Source organism: Triticum urartu, chromosome 6 (assembly GCF_003073215.2).
Source record: "Triticum urartu cultivar G1812 chromosome 6, Tu2.1, whole genome shotgun sequence".
NCBI lineage: Eukaryota > Viridiplantae > Streptophyta > Magnoliopsida > Poales > Poaceae > Triticum > Triticum urartu.
The window spans coordinates 274181738-274199248 of NC_053027.1; positions in this window are offsets into that span (position 1 = coordinate 274181738).

Sequence of the window (17511 nt, forward strand, 5' to 3'; positions counted from 1 at the left end):
CGCATAGTTTCGTCCGCCCTTATAAAGGGATAAGGGTTCACCTTTTTCTACCCACGCCTTCTTCCTCCTTGCTCATCCATTCTCGCGCACTCGAGCTCCAGCGCCCAAGTCCACATCCTTCTCCTCAACCCTCTCCAAACATGTCCGGAGCAGGAGGCAAGTGGATGGTCTCCTCCGTTATGGAGGGAGACATCAAAAAGCTGCGCACGGCTGCTAGCCACGGGGCATATCGTCCCTACCCCGGAACCTTACGAAAGGGTGGTTTTCCTCACCCACTTCGTCCGCGGACTGGGGTTTCCCCTCCATCTATTCGTCTACGGCCTTATGTTCTATTATGGGCTGGACTTCCATGATCTAGCTCCGAATTTCATCCTCAACATCTCGGCGTTCATCATCGTGTGCGAGGATTTCCTCCACATCCGGCCCCACTTCGGCCTGTGGCTGAAGACCTTCAATGTCAAACCGAAGGTAGTAGGCGGCCAACAAGCGGAATGCGGCGGAGCCATGTGGGTAAAATGCCTAATGTTACATGGCTCGAGGGATCCTACGTGGAGACCATAAAGGGGTGGCAATCGGGGTGGTTCTACATCACCGAGCCACGCGACACCAACTGGGTGGCGGCCCCCGAGTTTCGATCTGGAATCCCCACGCGGCTCACTTCCTGGAAGGAGAAGGGCATGTCCTGGGGCTCATCGGTGGAGCTGGACGGACTCCAGAAGTGTATCCGGAACATGATAAGCAAGAAACTCAAGCTTGTCAACATAGTCCAGGTCATGCTCTTCCGCCGGATCCTCCCGTGTCAACAACGGGCTTTCAACTTATGGGATTTCGACCCGGCCCAGCACCAGACTCTACGCGAACTCTTCAACACGATGCATAAGGACATCTGGAAGGAGAAGGGTATTTATTTTCCATAGTTTAACCATGTGCGGGATCTGACCTCCCATGCCTTCGACAGGATTGGGTGGAGACATCGGAGCAGATTGACTGCCCGGCCGCTCTGCCCGAAGACCCTGCAGACGCTCTCCTGACGGAGATGTGGACTCCAGCTCCTTATGAGGTGCCGGAGAAGAAGATCAAGAAGAAGGCCACGGGAACCCGAAAGAGTTCCCGGCGCCAGGTGGTATCGAACTCATCGTCCGATAACTCCGAGACGCACTCCTGCATGAAAACAAGGGGGAGGAAGATGAAGATTCTCCCCCTCCAGCCGGGGGAGACAAGAAAAGGAAGGCCGCCCCAACCGGGGAGGCCGAAGGGTCCAAGAAGGGAAGGACACTCCTTCCGGACTGTTTCACCACCGCCGCCGACAGCGAAGACGAGTGGTTACTTAGGGCCAAGCCCCTGGCGAAGTCGTAAGTATTTGGATACCAGAGTAACTCATAGCATACTTTTATTGCACTGCTTCTCCTAACGTCGAATATGATCATGCAGTCCGCCCCAAGCCCGTATCGATGTATCCTCGTCAGACGGTTCCTTGGACTCGTCGGATATGAATAGTGAGTCACTTCCAACCGCCTCCTCTCCTCGCACTACGGACAATGTCGAGGTATTGTCCAAAGGGGCACCGAGCCAGGGGGAGATAGTCCTGGAGGCGCCTCAAGGTGACCTTCCAGACTCCAGGCGCAAATGGAGCAAGACTCCCAAGGGCTCCAAGTTCGACCCTCAGCCGAACACCGTGCCGGAACCTCCGATGGTTCCAGACTCCGGCAGGCGGCCCCCTTCTAAGAGGGGCAAGCCGCCCGTGCCGGTGACCTCTATCCATCCAGAGCCACCGGACAACCTGCTGGGAGCGCTTTGCGGCGCTTCCATCGACGAAGAGCACCGCACTATTATGAGTGCGGTGATCAAGAAGGTTCAGTCCGCCAAGAGTGGACTGACTGAAGCCTGTGCCAGCCTTTTAACAGGCTTTGAGGTAAGTATTTAAAATATAGGAAAATATTACCGCATAGACAGTAGCCCCTGATGCTCTGTTTGGTGTTCACAAAGAAAAGCCGAATAGAGGACCAAATAATATCTGCAGGAGTCTAATAGAAGTATGTTTATATGCGTATGCAGGCTTCGCAACTGACATCTGCCGCACTGACTGCGGAGGTTGCCGCGCTGAAGCAGAACCTTGAGCGGTCAAAAAAAGAGCTCGGCCTTGCCAAGAGGCAGCTCAAGGAGAACAAAGGTAAGTAATACCTTTTCTATATATATAGATATAAAAAGATGCGGTTGCAAAATGATAGGATCATCGTGGATGTGCCAGGGGCCACGACCGAAGTGGCGACCCTAAAGAAAGCGCTGTCCGAGGCAGAAAACAAAGCGGCCAAGGAGCGCACCGAGCGGGAGAAACAAGAGGCACGGGTGGGCAAGGTGCAGCAAGAGCTCCAGGCTCTCATGAAGAATCATGAGACTTTGGAGCTTGACTTGAAGACGCGAGAGTCTGAGCTTGTCGCAGCCCTCGAGAGCACAAAGCATGCCAAGGCTGAAGCCCAAAAGGCCCTCGAGGAAATTGAGGCGATGAGGAAGATAGCGGCGGGTAAGGCATTCATTATGCAAAGCAAGCATGTGAAAGTAAATTACTTGTTACTTACCCGAGTGTGTCGGATGCCGCAATGTACTACCAGGCCGAGGAGGGAAGCTCGACAGAGAAGTTGTTCTGGTCTCAGTATACTGGGACCGAACACCCGATGCCTGTGAGCGACCAGCTGAAGCAACTGGTCGAGCTGCACAAGGCGGCCGAACAGGCCATGAGGGGCCTTATAGTCTGGATGTGGCCTGGCGACTCCCTTCCCAAAAGCTACTTCGGCCTGGTGAGGCGGCTTGTGGATGCCTGCCCACGGTTGGAAGTCATAAAGCGGTCCATCTGCATCGAAGGTTCACGCCGGGCGTTTGCCCATGCGAAGGTGCACTGGGCCAAGATGGACGCTGAGAAGCTGGTGAAGGAGGGGCCGCCGCAGGGCAAGGAGCATCGCCACCCCGAAATGTATTATGAGGGTGTCCTAAAGGGTGCCCGTCTTGTGGCGGATGAGTGTGCGAAGGATATAATTTTTGAATGAACTTGCTCATGTGATCCTGTATTATGAAAACTTGTTCATGTGCGCTATGCAACTCTTGTTTGAATTTAAAATATTACCTTCTGTGTAGCTGTTTATCAAATCCGAGAGATGGCCAGTCGTCGGCTTCTGCCCCCATGCCACGAGTGCTGGGGTGTTCGGGATAAATCTGAGCACTCTTTTTCCCATTGTTGGGTCCTTCGAGGGAGGTGCTCAGCACAACGAACAAGGCAATCAGACTATAATGCTTTATCACTCTCACTTAGCCATAGAAGTCTACAATTTTAAATTTTGGTGAAGCCCCTAGTATTCGGAAGGCCGAATTCGGGGCGCTATACACGCCTAAGACGGACAAAGCCGACTCCTCGCCCTAAGCGGCATAAGTCTTTAGGGACTCGAGACCTCTCGAACAGCCACCAGCTCTCGCCTTATCACGACAGTCAGTTTTAGCTTTCTCTACTAAGGTGCTTGCCCAGATGAACCGGGGCACAATCGCAGTAGTTCTCCCAATGCTACCTTAGCCGATATAGCGGAACGTAAGGTACCAAAACATGGGAGCCGAGCAAACCCAACTATTGACCCAAGACATGATTCAGAGCTGATGCATATAATGCTATAAGTTCGGGGTGCCACATTGTCGAAAGTGTTCGGACTTCTCATGTTGTATTATGGGGTACGCTTAAGCCCTTGGCGTATTGGCCATACCAGAGTGTACGGGTGCTGAATGTCATGAATGAACATATATATATATAAAAATAGAGAATGCGGTAATAGTCTAGTGCTATGCATTGTTTATTCAAAAAGGTGCGTCGAAGCAGAAAGATACAAGTAGTGCGATAAGCAAAAAGTAGGACCATTTGACATGTCCCCTTCAAGGGCAAGCTGAGGAATGGTATTTAAAGTAGGTATTTCACTCGTTACCAGAGATCACCTGGGAGTTCCATGGTGCGACGTAGCTTTCTGCCTCCTTGGTTGTTGTATCGTGTGTCTAGCAATCGTATTGCCGGACGGGGTTTCCAGAGAGTAATGTCCTGAAAGAGAAAAAAATAACAAAGCGGGAAGCCCCTAGTGCGGTTGAGCCACGTTTTGAGGCGTGCCGTAGTCGTGCCCCCCACCTATGCCCATGGTATTTTCAATGCGTAATTATGTACGCGTGGCACGGATTTCGCCGTTTGGCTGGGACTGGGGTGGGGGCCGCATTGCTATGCGAGCTCGGATCGTGCCAGGCGGTCTTATTGCAGATTACTCCGGGTGCGCTTGACGGTGTCTGGGTGTTTAATCACCGAACTGGTGGATTGCCTGAAGAGGTTGCTTTGTGCTTCTGCTGCGAGGGACGCAGTGTGCTCCTCCATGCGGAGAGAGCGCTCTGTGTTTCCATTGACTGTGATGACCCCCAAGGTCCTGGCATCTTGAGATGGAGGTACGCATAATGCGGTTCCGCATTGAATCTCGCAAATGCGGTTCGCCCGAGAAGTGCATGATAGCCACTGCGGAACGGGACTATATCGAAGATTAACTCCTCGCTTCGGAAGTTATCCGGGAATCCGAAGACCACTTCTAGTGTGACTGAGCCTGTGCAATGGGCCTCTACACCTGGTATGACGCCTTTGAAGGTCGTTTTTGTGGGTTTGATCCTTGAGGGGTCTATACCCATTTTGCGCACTGTGTGCTGATAAAGCAGGTTCAGGCTGCTGCAGCCGTCAAATAAGGACACGAGTGAGGTGAAATCCATCGATGATTGGGTCTAGGACCAGTGCGGTGAATCCGCCATGACGGATAGTAGTGGGATGGTCCCTTCGATCGATGGTGATCGGACAGGAGGACCATGGGTTGAACATTGGGGCGACTGGCTCCAACTCATATATGTCCCTTAGCGCATGCTTCCGCTCCCTCTTGGGGATGTGGGTTGCATATATCATGTTCACCGTCCGCACTTGTGGGGGGAACCTCTTCTGTCCTCCGGTGTTCGGCGGCCGGGGCTCCTCCTCGTCATCACTATGTAACCCCTTATCTTTGTTTTCGGCATTTAACTTGCCGGCCTGCTTGAACACCCAACATTCCCTATTGGTGTGGTTGGCTGGCTGGCTTGTCGGGGGTGCCGTGTATTTGACACAAGCGATCGAGTATACGGTCCAAACTGGACGAGCCTGGAGTGCTTCTTTTGAATGGCTTTTTCTGCTGACCGGCTTTAGAGCCTGTGAATCCTGCATTGACTGTCGTATGCTCGGTATTGTCGCTGTTGATGCGGCGCTTATGTTTGTTGCGACGTGCCCTGCCATTGCTATCCTTGGTATCTGATGTACCATGGTTCTTTGATATGTAATTGCTGCGAGCCAGCCAGCTGTCCTCTCCCACGCAATAGCGGGTCATGAGTGTCATGAGGGCTGCCATAGATTTTGGCTTTTCCTGGCCAAGGTGCCGGGCGAGCCACTTGTCGCGGATGTTGTGCTTAAAAGCTGCTAGGGCCTCTGCATCCGGACAGTCGATGATTTGATTTTTCTTTGTCAGGAACCGTGTCAAGAATTGCCTGGCCGATTCCTCTGGCTGCTGAATTATGTGGCTCAAGTCATCGGCATCTGGTGGTCGCACATAAGTGCGCTGGAAGTTGTCGAGGAATGTGGCTTCCAGATCTTCCCAACAACCAATGGATTCTGCTCGCAGGATGTTGAGCCAATGCCGAGCTGGTCCTTTGAGTTTGAGTGGGAGGTATTTGATGGCATGTAGATCGTCACTGCAGGCCATGTGGATGTGCAGGAGGAAGTCCTTGATCCATACCGCAGGATCTGTTGTGCCGTCGTATGATTCGATATTTACGGGTTTGAAACCCTCTGGGATTTGGTGATCCATTACTTCGTCTGTGAAGCATAGGGGGTGTGCGGCGCCTCTGTACTGGGCTATATCGCGACGCAGCTCAAATGAGTCTTGTCCGCCGTGTTTGGCCCGGCCGGATTTACTTTTACTGTATCCGGCGTGACGGTTATCGACTCACGTAGTGGCGCGCCCTCGTGATCCATAGATCGATCTTGCGTGTTTTGCTTTGTCCTCCAATACGTCTCGCAAGTCTAGCGTGTTTCCTCGTGCCTTGACATTTTTATTTGAGTGGCGTCGGGGTGCGGGATGAGCTTTTGGCTGAAATGCCTCTCTGTCACGGCCACGAGGTGGCCGATCAGCCGCGTCATACGCTGGAGATGTAGGTTTTAATGCTTCCTCCTCCAGTCGGGGTAGCAACCTGCGCTTTGGGTAACTCTTGGAGGGGCGTTCGAGTTCATATTCCTCGGACGCAAGGACTTCAGTCCATCTGTCAGCTAGCAAATCTTGATCAGCTTGAAGCTGCTGTTGCTTTTTCTTAAAGCTATTTGCTGTGGCTATAAGCTGGCGGTTGAACCGCTCTTGCTCGATGGGATCCTCAGGCACGACAAATTCGTCATCGTCGAGGCTTGCCTCATCTTCGGAGGGAGGCGTGTAATTATCATCCTCCGCCTCTCCATCTGCCGCTCTCTCGGGAGGGCTGGCCTCTCCATCCTCCTGCTCTAAATCTTGCTGGAGGGGATTGTCGTCATCTTCGGCACTATCCAGAGTGCTATTATCTCATGTGCTGGTATCACCTCTTTTGCCTTGGTGAGACTTAGAGTGGCGCCGCTGATGTCATCGCTTGGCTTGCTTCTTGGAGGGGTCATCCTCCGCTGTCCCGTCGCCATTGCCTTCTTTGGGTGTGTCCACCATACATATATTATGATGAGGTGGCTGTCCAGTGCCCTGTGGGCAGTGGTTCTTGTTCGTCTCCTGCATCGTCGTCCATATCGTCGATGTCTTCGGAGTCGAAGTCGAGCATGTCGGTCAAATTGTCGACAGTGGCTACTAAGTGGGTGGTGGGTGGGCGGCGAATTTCTTCGTCATCCGCATCCCAATCCCGCCGGACATAGTTCGGCCAGGACTCTCCTGACAAGGAGAGAGACCTTAATGAGTTCAGTATGTCGCCGAAGGGGGAGTGCTGAAAGATATCCGTGGAGGTGAATTCCATGATCGGCGCCCAATCGGATTCGATAGGCACGGGCGCAGGCGGTTCGGAGTCCGTGGCCGGGGAAGAATCCGGCAGTTTGGCATCATGGCTCTCGTGAAGGGTAAGGTCGATACTCGGCTCGATCGCCGCTGAGAATGCGGCCTCCGTGGCGGGGTCTATCCACCCGTCCATGGATGGCACAATTGGCTCCGAATTGAGGTTCGAAGCGGTTGCCAGTGCGGTCTCCTGAACACTGTCCGATGGTAGAGCTAAATCATGATCATCGTGACCGTGCGGCGCACTCGGCAGGGGCTTGAATCCGTCGAAGATCAATTCTCCATGGATGTCGTCCATGTAGTTTAAGCTTCCAAACGTGACCTGGTGGCCAGGGGCGTAACTCTCGATCTGCTCCAGATGGCCAAGCGAGTTGGCCCGCAGTGCGAAGCCACCGAATACGAAGATCTGTCTGGGGAGAAAAGTCTCACCCTGGACTGCATCGCTATCGATGATTGAAGGAGCCCTCAAGCCTAACGATGACGACACAGAGGAACTCTCAATGAAAGCACCAATGTCGGTGTCAAAACTGGTGGATCTCGGGTAGGGGGTCCCGAACTATGCTTCTAGGCGGATGGTAACAGGAGGCGGGTGACACGATGTTTACCCAGGTTCGGGCCCTCTTGATGGAGGTAATACCCTACATCCTCCTTGATTGTTCTTGATAATATGAGTAGTACAAGAGTTGATCTACCACGAGATCGAAGAGGCTAAACCCTAGAAGCTAGCCTATGGTATAATTGTTGTTGTTGGTCCTACGGACTAAACCCTCCGGTTTATATAGACACCAGAGGGGGCTAGGGTTACACAGAGTCGGTTACAAGGAAGGAGATCTACATATCCGTACTGCCAAGCTTGCCTTCCACGCCAAGGATAGTCCCATCCGGACACGGGACGAAGTCTTCAATCTTGTACCTTCATAGTCCAAAAGTTCGGCCAAAGGATATAGTCCGGCTGTCCGGATACCCCCTAACCCAGGACTCCCTCATACATATTTCGTCCTTTTAGCGACCCATTTAAATGTTGGGTTAATTTCCGGCCCGGTGTGTCTTTCAGACTGTTAACGGCCCATAAATCTGATGGGCCATTTGTAGTCGGACCTGAGTTTCGGCCTTTTAGCGACCCATTTAAGTGTTGGGCCAATTTCTGGCCCGGTGTCACTTTTAGCCTGTTGACGGCCCATAAATCAGTTGGGCCATTTGTAGTCGGACCTGTGTTTTGGCCTTTTAGCGACCCATTTAAGTGTTGGGCCAATCTCCGGCCCTGTGTGCCTTTCGGCTTGTTAACGGACCATAAATGAGTTGGGCCAGTTGTAGTCGGACCTTAGTTTTGGTCTTTCAATGGCCCATGCCCTTCATGGTCCAATACCAGCCCGGTTTCTCTTTCGGCTTGCTAAAGGCCCACAACATAGTTGGGCCGTTTACAATATTACCTGACTTTCGGCCTCTTAGCGGCCCATGCTCTTCATGGTCCAGTACAAGCCTCCTGTCTCTTTCGGCCTGCTAAAGGCCTACAGTATAGTTGGGCCATATGTAGCCCAAACTTAGTAACGACCTCTTAACGGCCCGTGAAATAAATTGGGGCCACCTGTTGCCCGCTTCGATGTCGGCCTGTTAACGACCCGGGAGGTAAGAAGGCCGACCATTAACTTTCGGCCTAGTAACGGCCGATTAACTTAATGAGCCCACTAAAGTTCGTTCATGTCTTTTGGCCAAATTAGATAATTTGAGCCCATTACGACGAGCAATTATGCACAGGACCAAAACCGATCAAGCAAAGGTACGACATACAGGGAATAACGTTGCACATCTAGCATATATTATAGGAAATTACATCCACTAGGCAATCAGAGATTGGTGCCAGTGCAAATAAATGAGCAGAACCTAACCATCTACAACGTCACAATCTGCAACCTCAGCACAGAAGACACCCATAAGCATGTGGGCAAGTTCTTGCTGCTTTGCTACACTGTCTCTGAAAACATTGATAAGTTGTTGTGTCGCACGCCTCTACACCTCTGATTCATCCACCATTTCCATCATTGCTTCAGCCATTAATTGGTTCACAAACATACATTTATTCTGTTGCATTCGAGACAGAGGATACTGAACAGATTCAGATGGCGATTTTGGCAGGCTTGTATTATTGATAGTGGAGAGTGTCTCGACCATTGCATCATAACATAAATTAGGACGGGAACCAAACAGATTAATCATGAGTTATTGCCATATTATCTGGCCTAGATTTACTGGAAAGAAACAATGGGGTTGCCTTGCTATTTTTAGTGTTTGACTTCTTATCTTCAGCAGCCTGCACAAAATTAACATACTAGCATTGCTATCATTGGCCAAGTCACATAATAGGAAAGCAACATTGACACAACGAACGTTTGGGAAACTAGCCTACACCAAATTAACACAATATGGCACAGCTATCATCAGCCAGGTAAGGTAATACGAAAGCAACATTGACACAATGAATGAATGGGCAACCAGAGAAGCACTACAATTCAGTAATGTGCATGATATGAAATAGTACATTCATGCAGCTCAGTATGCAAAACTACCAGGCAGTTTTCCTTACAAAAATCAACATTGGCGCCTTTAACATTTTTCTACAACTAATTTTAGATTAGATAAAGGTTAGATTCACGCCGATTAACAAAATACATGCTGATGTAAAAATATAGTGATATACAATAGGTACTTACATCAGCATTGGAGCATAGAGAATTCCCGTAAGATATTTTCCTCGAATACGATCCCAATGGAGGAAGTCTTGTATCATTTAACCTTATTTCTAAAATAGAGATGGGTATGAAACATGTAGAAAATATGATCAGAATGCTATAAAATTTCAGGATGCGAGGATACGCACATGCTTCTTAGAATGGAGTTGACATTCTTTTGCTGGACTGGAGCGGACTAGTTCTTTGGTCACCAGAATCTGCTTATTATCAATGGGAGTTGGGTTTCTCTGTGCTGGAGCAGTATCTATGAAAAATGGAGTTGGTTAATTATCTCCTGGCATTTGGATCTTTTGCAAAGACCTGGTTTGTAACCCTTCAGATTCTAACATAGCCGTCTTCCCCTTGCATGCCTTATATAGAAGAATGGTGATTCAGCTATAAAACATGCTACAGCAGAGATGGAATAGGTACTGAAGAATAGAAAGGCATGACATATTGACATGTATTCCCTCCATCCGGAAATAAATGGATGGGTATAGGCGTATTTCAGTTCAAGATACATCCAGTTTTATCCATTTCTGCGACAATTAATCCAGACGGAGGGAGTATGATGTAAGAGCTAGGGATACGAAAGGACAACACAGTAAAAAAACACTGAAAAACCCACTGCAGAACCAAAGTATTCAAACCCACTGATATGAGATAGTACACTGATGCAGCTCAGGATGCAAAACTACTAGGCAGTTTTCCTTGCAAAAATCAACATTGTGGCCTTTAATCATACATTTTGCTACAACTAAATTTAGATCAGATAAAGGTTGGATTCATGCCGATTAACAAAATACATGATGATGTAAAAATATAGTGATATACAATAGGTACTTACATCTACATTGGAGCATAGAGAATTCCTGCAAGAATCTTTCCTCATAAACGATACCATTGCAGAAATTCTTCTATCTGTTAAGCTTATTTTCTAAAAGAGAGATGGTTAAGAAACATGTAGAAAATATGATCAGCATGCTATAAAATTTCATGATGCAAGGATACGCACACGCTTCTTAGAATTGAGTTGACATGTTTTTGCTGGACTGGAGCGGACTAGTTCTTTGGCCACTAGAATCTGCTTATTATCAGTAGGAGTTGGGTTTCTCTGTGCTGGAGCAGTATCTATAAAAACTGGAGTTGGTTTATTATCTCCTGGAGTTTGGATCTTATGCAAAGGCCTTGTTTGTAACCCTTCAGATTCTAACATAGTCGTCTTCCCCTTGCATGCCTTGTATAGAAGAATGGTGCTTTAATTATAAAACATGCGACAGCAGAGAGATGGAATAGATACTGAAGAATAGAAAGGCATGACATATTGACATGTATTCCCTCCATCCGGAAAAAAATGGATGGGTCTAGGCATATTTCAGTTCTAGATACATCCTTTTTCATCCATTTCGGCAACATGTAATCCAGACGGAGGGAGTATGGTGTAAGAGCTAGGGATACGACAGGACAACACAGCAAAAAAACACTAGTTGAATGTAAAATTGTATGGTAGCGGAATACATATAGAAATAACTAAGGCAACATACATGTGTATGATTGGGAAAATAAGATGGCATTGCAACAGAGCACTAGAACAACACTTCAATGTACAAAAACATGATATGGTAGACAGATGAAGTACATACTGATGAATAACAATGCATAAGATATTCAGAAGCATGATGTCCAAATTAAGCAGACGGCATTGTGATAGAGTAGAATGACAGTACTTGAATTTGAAAACATGTTATCATGAATGGAATAGGTACTGAAAAACAGGAAGGCATGACATATTTACATGCATGATCAGCATGCTAAGCACATGGCATTGTAACAGAGTAGATACACTCCAGGACATTATATGCATGTTGTACCCATATCACAGGCCAATTAGAGCAAGGACCTTGTGGGGTGAAGAGGATTCATCATCTTTCTACAAGTCTTCTGAAGAACTGCCTTTACATGTTCCATCATATTGGGTATCATTGACATCAAGTTTATTGGCCTTTACATTGCTCCCTGAGGTTCTTGTGGATATATCAGTGTGTGCAATTATATCTGACATGCATGGAAGACAACTAGTAGTTAGATTTATGTAATGAGTGCCTGTAGGAGACGACATAAATAGTAGGACTGGGGTTAACTAGCAGCAACAAGTCTCATAAACTAAAGGGAGAACATAGATGAAAGCTACAGAATATGTATCGTTTGTACTCGAGATTAACTAGATGGCACACAAAAGTATTAAAGAACAACATAGGTAATACTAGAAGTGGTATAATACTATAATCACCAGCCTGTGGGATAGCATTGGCTGATGGATGATAACTATGGAACAGCGTTACCGAAAGAACAAGTATCTTAGCTGAACTATGGAACAGTGTTAACTCCTGAACAAGACCTGTAAGAGATCAGCATGAATATAAAGTGAAATGTGATGATCTATTTTCCATGCTTTGATGAATAACAAAGCCATAAATGTTGCACACAAGTAAGATGAGGGTACAACCTATTTGGATCCCATCCATAGGAGTGAGCATCATGTCCTGACTTGTTGATGGCCCTGCAGTTGTTGTGGCTGTCCATGTTGGGCACGCGCATTCGATGCACGGAACTATTGAGTGGGGACTATAGCTCCCTTCTGGTGTATGCTTCCCTTGTTGGAGCAGCTGCGGTGAGTCGGAAGACGGTGTGTCTGAAGATGCAGATAACACATAATGTTAAGAACGACATATCTCTTTGATCTGAAGAAATACACTAAGAGATCAACAGCAAGGTACGAGAGTGGTCACACGTCTGTTGACTAAAGACTAAATTGGGGTCACACGATTTTATTTTATTTTGGTACTGTCTGATCTACGCTGGATGGCTGGCCGTCTTGTGCCTCCTGGCTGACACTGTTCGGAATCTTCCCCGAAGAGCCAGCGACCAACGGCAGAGCAGCCTGGCTCCGCCGTCCGTGGCCCCGGCCAAAACCCTGCTCCCCTCCCCACTGCACTGCCGTGGTTGCGCCGCCCCTGGGCCAATCCACAAAGACTCCCCGTCATCCAGATCCGGCGGCGGCAGTACCTTCAACCCACGCAACTCTAAAAGATAGCCATCTAAGCGCTGCTTCCGCGGCGAACTTGCGGCCCCGCACCCATACGTTAGACACCAGCCAACCAGCAGCCTAGGAGCTCCGCCGCCTCAAGGGGTGTTGCTTCCCATTTGGAATCGATTGGCCCAGAATAAAAATTCAGACAACTGCGCCTAAATAAAGTGATTTGAGATGAGGGTGCGACCTATCTGGTGGCATGGTGAAGTAGGCAGGTCCAGCTGCCGAGTCGGTGAGGCCGGCGCGGTTGCGGTGGCGACCGTCCGCAGGGAAAGAGCGATGTCACGATGGTCGACGGCTATGTGGAAGAAGCGCCAGGACTCTGGACGGATCCGAAGTTGGAGCAGCTCCAGCGCCGTGAAAAACGGCGGAGGTGAATCGGCTCCGGTACGGTTCACGCGGCCGTCGTCGAGGCAGCACTAGGAGCACAGAGTAAGAGGCACACGGCCTAGTGCACGACGGCAAATGGACTCGTCTCCGGCATTAGGGAGGAGGGCGGCTATGAAATTGGTGCGGTGGGGGTGCCATGGAGGTGGGGCTGAGGTTTCGCGGCTCGAGAGAAGGGAGCTTCCCGGGGAGAAGGTGATTTGGCGCCCACGAGGTATGAATGGGGGCGGGCGGCGGGGAATTGGGAGGGGAGTGGAACCATGTCTTACGAACGCATTTGTCTGAAATGTGAGGGGGAGTTACAGTTCTACCCTTGCCTATAGGCTTCTCGACTTGGGTCTGTGTACTGAGGGTCGGGGATAGTAGAGTAACTTTGCTTCTCCCCAAATAGTGGGCGGGAGGGATTTCGGGCGAGGAGGGCGTGTTTTGAACTATAGTGGGCGCGAGCGATTTCAGGCAAGGAGAGCGTGTTTTGAAATAATGGGCGCGAGCTATTTCGGGCGAGGAGAGCATGTTTTGCCGACCATGGTTTATGAATTATTCGGCACATGTCATTTCGGCCGAGGAGAAGGCGCGTTTGGATGAAGTTACGAACCTACCCTCGATGTACAATGGGCCAATTGTTGCGTGTCCCACATAGGACGGCAATTTCGCGTCTCCCATTTATTTGCTCGGGCGAATTCCACCGAGCAGAGAGGATGTTTAACGGTTCATTCAAATTTTGGGAGAACAAGCATCCACGTCTACCTTACCAAGTTGATTCGGATCAAATTTGGAAATATTAGCTTGCCACTTCTTTTTTAGATGGAGAGATGATGCTCGGGAGTAATGTGTTTTTACATGCTCATTGCTAGCGATTTACTATATGGCAAATAGTTGACCCACTCAAAAATGCGAATCAAACCCAAAATGAAATATCTCGATTCAATGAAAAAGCTCATTCAGTAAGTCAAAATAGTGATCTAAGTCCAAAATTGAACACCTCAATCGAGTAGCATGTTGTACAGTATTATAGTACTCCATGAACATGTTGAAAGTCAAATTAATGAACTTGTTTGATATACGCATATATCCGTTCATGTGTGGATTGCAGACAACATGTTCTCCAATTTAAATATTTGAATGCAAGTTTATATCGAAACATGGTTTATATCAGTCTTTGGTGCATAAAACGCGACCTCCCCCTCTCCCGGACTCATGTTCTCTCTCTCTCTCGCCGACAATCTTCAATTCTGTCGCACCCATCCGGCATAAAAACCTTGTTGGTCCCTCTCTCTCTCTCTTTGTGTTTGTGTGTGCGGGGGATCTTTCTAGTTCGCATGCATATATACACCATCTATAGGTCTCTCTCGCACACTATGTATGATACTCTAGCTAGTCCAAGATAGATATCTTGGGTGCACTCATCGTACGCACACAAATTCCTTGGCTCTTTGCCTGTAACTCTCTCACGCACCACTATGTCATCTCGGAGCTCTTCCCCTCTCTCTCAAACTCTCCATCCACCTGGCTCACACATACACATGCATATCTCACTTGCACTCGATAGGCCCATCTAAAACTCTACCTCTCCCCCTCGTTCTCTCTCCATCTCACACGCGCACACACACAATCTCATGCCCAGCTAGCCAAGTATGATGGTCTCTCACTCAATTGTAGGCACACGCAGTCCCCCCTATATGTATATGACTAGCTAATCTTAGTCTCCATCACAAACATGTGCATGGTCTATCTCGATTTCTCTCGGGGCATCTTTCTATCGCGCACGCACTCCCTCGATCTCCCTCTCGACCTTTGTTCCTTGTTGGCCAGACCTCTATTGGACATGTGCTATAGGGGTGTCTCTCTCGGTTGCAAACAATCACACACTAGCTATATTCGTGTATCTCCCCGCCTCACTTTTCCATCTCGGAGATGCATGCGTGATATGTTCGCATAAGAAACGAAAAACACACACTCTCTCTAATTTATCGTTTGTTGTCACTTTCTCTTTCACACACATACTATTTTTGCACACTTACTCATTCTCCTTCACACGCACTTGATTTGTCTCGACTGAGGCACTCTCCTCGGTCCATAGCATATAGATTTATTGAAAATTCAAACATCACAAAGTTTGACCATGTACGTGGAGAAAAAGAATTACATCTAGTACGGCAAACATATACCATTAGATTCACCATGAGATGTAGTTTTGTATGATGTATCTTTGGTATTGTAGATATAAATAACAATTGCGTAAACCTGATCAAAGTTTCCAAAGTTTGACTTCTCAAAAATTTACATGCACTGCATTATCGAGCGGATGGAATATCTCTTTCCCCCTCTTAGCTATCTGACACACGACTCAGCCTTATCGGGGCTCCTCAATCTCTCTCAAACTTTATTGGTCAGTTTGGTTCGTGACCTGACCCTCGTGCCTAGATGGCCGGTACTGCCTAGTGTGGACGTGAGATGTAAAATATTTCTGCCTGGCCAGGCTTGTGTGGTGCTGAAGCGTTTAGTTCATGCCTGGGCCAAGCAAAGCATCAACGTCCCATCAATCAATCCATGCATCAATTATTTAATGCTAATTCCATCCATTTTGTTGTTAGCCTCATGGCCACACGACTAGGCACAGCCAGGCATTCGAAATCGGTTGCCTGGGCCAGGCTACTTGCAGTGTCTGGAGTTCAGCCCGGCTAATTAAAGTGCAAGGGAACCCAGGCCAGGAGGGCTTTCTTTTTCACGGGGTAGCAACCAAACAAGCATGCATGAAATCCAGCCACAACCCTAGGCCAGGCAAAAGATGCTTAGGACACAGGCCTAACTGGCCTTATATCTCCCTAGTTCACACAGACACATGTCTCGCTCGCGCTATACATATAGACCCATCCAACACTCTCCGCCCTTGTTCTCTCTCCATGTGACATGCACCCCCTAAGTACCATAATCCCTCACTCCATCATAGGCGCAAGCACTCCCCCCTCCTATGTATGATTATCTCTTACTAGCCATCTGGAACACACGTATTGTCTCCTTCCATCTATACGTCTATCTCGATATCTCTCGGGGCATCTTCTATCGCGCACACACCTTGTCACTCGATCTCCCACCCATGTAGTCCCATCACGATCTCCAGGGGATCTCTCTATGACAAACATACACTCTCTCCTCCCCATGTCTGCATTTTCTCTGTACGTATCTCTCGACCTCTCTCCCTTGTTTGTCAGACCACTCTTGGCCACGTGCTAGGGGTCTTGCTCTCTCGGTTCCAAACAACCACACACTATCTCCTCACCTTGCCTCCGTTGTCGAACATGCATGTGTGATATGTTTGCATAAGACATGCACACTTTTTCTCTACTTTTATCGTGTGTTTTCCATGTCTCTTTCACACACACACACACACACACACTTTTTTCACTCACTCTCTCTCTCTCTCTCTAGTTAAGGACTCTGTCACGTCCATAAGCATATGGATGTTTTGAAAAGTCAAACCTCAAAAAAGTTTGACCAGGTATATGTGGAGAAAAACATTTACATCTGGAACGATCATTAGATTCATCACATCATGTACTTACTCCATACTATCATTTGTCTTTGGTATTGTAGATATAAGTAATTTCTTTATAAACTTGGTCAAAGATTCAAAAGTTTGACTTAAAAAAAATTGGAACTACATTATCGAACAGAGGGAGTAGCTCTCTCTCTCTCTCTCTCTCTCTGCTATCTCTCACAGGCCTCCACTCTCACTCGAACTCTCTATACCGACGGATTATACGCTCAATGTGTTAGCGTATAGCTCCGTATATTGTTTAATTGACTGGTCAACCAATCCACATGCTGCCTTGTCAGCTCGTGTTCTGTATCTTCGTGTGCTAGCCCATGTGGCAGTGGGTGAAAATAAGTAAACTAGAGGCCCATCTGACACGCGGTGAAGTAAAAAAAGTTGAAACCACTCGGGGTAGCACCCCGCACGCTAGTAAATTGAGGGCGCATTGAGGACAAACTTCTTGAAGCGAAGGACGCACTCGCGCACAATTCACCACTGCACGGCGGCATCACAGAAGGACGCACTCGCCCACACCTAGCACACAACACACACCAGCACACGTGTACACCGGCGTCGCCGCCGGTTCAGATGGACGGCGAGGCAGCCAACAAGCGGAGGCTTCTCGAGCCAAAACCGCATCTGGCGAGCCTGGACTTCATCAGCGGCCTCCCCGACGAC